Source organism: Bos indicus x Bos taurus, unplaced genomic scaffold (assembly GCF_003369695.1).
Source record: "Bos indicus x Bos taurus breed Angus x Brahman F1 hybrid unplaced genomic scaffold, Bos_hybrid_MaternalHap_v2.0 tig00003231_arrow_arrow_obj, whole genome shotgun sequence".
In the NCBI taxonomy this organism is placed as follows: domain Eukaryota; kingdom Metazoa; phylum Chordata; class Mammalia; order Artiodactyla; family Bovidae; genus Bos; species Bos indicus x Bos taurus.
The window spans coordinates 27958-30704 of NW_020867626.1; the positions used below are offsets into that span (position 1 = coordinate 27958).

Here is a 2747-nt window from a genome sequence, read left to right on the forward strand (position 1 = left end):
ATCTGTCTGCAGCCCTCTTCCCCCATTTTCTTAGCATTGCCCTGGCTCCTGACCTCACGTCTACACCCTTGAACCTGGCTTTGTCACCATGAGTGGCCTGAGCAGGAGTTGAGGCTGTAGTCAGCAGGTCTGGACCCACACAGCTGAAGGAGCCCCATGAAGTCTGCACTGCCCTGAGCTACTCCATATGATTGCTTTCCTGCTCTGGGACCTGCCTGACTGATCTCTTCTTTCCAGATGTCAGACAACTCTCTAATCAGCTCTTTGGAGAATGGCAAAAATGTCATCAGTGATGATGAAAAAGACCAGGAGGAAGTGTGAACGTGGGGCCCGAGTTGAAAAGGTGAGGCAGACGAGGGCATGTGTCTCCATCATGACCCCAGCTCACTTGGTGCTTCAGAAACATGAGCAAAAACCCTGGGGTCTGCTGCTGAGTGTGACCACAAAAGTGGAGACAAGAGGGTGGTAACAATCGGCACTGATGGATGGAGGATGCCCTTAGCACGTCTCCCCAGGGCACAGGTCCCGTCCACAGACATCCCCGAGGTTGCTGGGCTGGTTCCTCTGGCAGCTCTTACATTTGCAGGGAGGCTGGGGGCACTGTGGGGCCACCGTGTGCAGTCCAGGAGCTGCTGTTCCAGCGTGTTCTTTTTGAAGATCCCCACTGGGGGCTTCCTCATCTCCCTCTGCAGGACCCAGCTCTGCCCTCCAACACCCTAAAGGCAGCAGGGGGAACACCTAGGTCATCACCAGCTGCAGAGAGAGGTTCGGCGGCCCCACCCTCCCCAGTCCTGGGCTCCCGGGAACAGAGTGAAAGAGACACGGGCGCCCAGAGCTCGTGCAGTCAGGGAGTCACCTGGCAGCTCTGCCTCCCTGTGTGTGCTCCCTGGCCCTGAGAGTCCCAGCGAGCCTGGGGGTGTCTGAGTCTGGGGTCCCTCAGGATCTGGAACCCTGGGGTCCTGGGTCAGCTCAGGTACCTGTTCTCAACCTGAAGTTAGTGGTTGTGTAGATTCTTCTGTGTATGTGTCCAATTCCAACTTAAGAATCACCAGAAATCAACTCAATGCCGTGTGCACTTGGGATGGTGGTGCTGGTGGTAAAGAACCCACCTGCCAATGCAGGAGACACAGGAGACTCGGGTTCAACTTCTGGGTAGGGAAGATAGACTGGAGAAGGTAATGGCAACCCACTCCAGTATTCTTTCCTGGAGAATCCCAGTGACTGAGGAGCCTGGTGGGCTATCATCCATAAGGTTGCACAGACTCGAACATGACTGAAATGACTGAGCAGCATACTTGGGATAAGTGGCAGGATTTAACTTACTCATGTTCCTTTTTTTTTTTTTTTCAATTCTGTCCTTAATAACATATCTTGTTTTATTACTGTTTAAAAAGCAGTGTCTTCTCTCAAATTTTAATGTTGTAATATGCTAAACAAATAAAATGTACCTTTATATTATAACAACATAATAACAATTTAAAATCGTAAACCTCAGGAGAGTTTGGCTGGGGGTTAGAAATGATTATTCAGGAAAATAGAGACCCTATGTGTCTGTCCATTTCCAATGCTCAGGTCTCAGAAGCAGTTGTATTGAGTGTAAGATGGGTGAACAGGTTCTCCTACCCACTGTGTCATCTGATCCCTGCTCCTCCCAGGGCCTAGAGGGAAGGGGGGCCCAAGCTTTTAGTCCTGAATCCGAGTCCCCTGTTCCTCCACCTGAGTCTCACTGTCCAGGGGACCCATCAGTTGAACATTGCTGGCCAGATGCTCAGGTGTACTTGCTCCTGTGGGGCATTTCTAAACGCTTCCCACTCACGGACAACACCCTCAACAAAGAGCAGCGAACAGACCCAGTGCCCTGAAGATCTGAGCCCCAAAGCCAAGTCTAGATCCTGGGAAGTCTTCTGGGTCCTGCTCACCCTCCCCAGGGAGCCTTCCTCCGTCTGACTGTGCACCTCCCAGGGACTCCATCACCTGTGTTGTCGTTGCAGGCTCTCATCTGAATCCCTGAAGACCTGGACCTGGACCCCATCCTGGACCCCAGAGGCGGTGGAGCCCACACAGCACGAGGAGCCTCATTTGGATCAGATTAGGGGAGGCCTCACTGCTTCTTTCCTGAGGGCCCTCATTTAGTACAGCTTCAGTTGTTTTGTTGTATAGATTTAGTATTAGTTTTATCTAGTTTTATCTACAAGTTCTGTATGTATCTGTATGTTCAATGTTTATAGGTAAGGTTTTTCATTAAAGTTTTAAAATCTATTTGTTATTTTTACAAAATATTTGTTTGTAAAACACACATGTATAGAATAGCAACCTCAGCAGAGGTAGAACTTAATGAATTGTCATGAGCCAGTCACCCTAGCCTCTGCTACTAGGGTCACTGCCCCTTTCACTCAACTCAGTCTTCTTTGAGAAAGGAACTACAGATTTAGTCCTTACATCTGTCCAGGGTCACCAGCTTCCTCTGCTTCCTTTAAATAGTCCCCCTGGCTTGATTTACTGAAGTGTGTCTTGCTCTTTTCGTTAATCTGAACAAACTGTCAACAAGATAGCTGTGCACTTTTCTGGCAGAGGTCTGACTATCTTGACTCTGAAAGCATCAGAATCTAATTCAGGATGCACACTTGGGGTCTCCGTATCAGTGAATCCATAAAAAGTGTGCTTTGAAACAGACAGAAGAGCCACAGCGTCAGGCCCTGGCTGCGATTCAAAGACTACAGGCTAGTCATCTGCCCTGGAGCCTTGAG

General features: G+C 49.7%; 1 long non-coding RNA gene across 1 annotated transcript; it reads left to right on the forward strand.

Annotated features, from left to right (window-relative positions):
- The first annotated feature begins 242 nt into the window (after positions 1–242).
- Positions 243–2259, forward strand: LOC113888934. Its single transcript, XR_003510126.1, has 2 exons — positions 243–343; positions 1992–2259. It is a non-coding gene; the product is annotated as an uncharacterized LOC113888934 (long non-coding RNA).
- Positions 2260–2747: the final 488 nt, after the last annotated feature.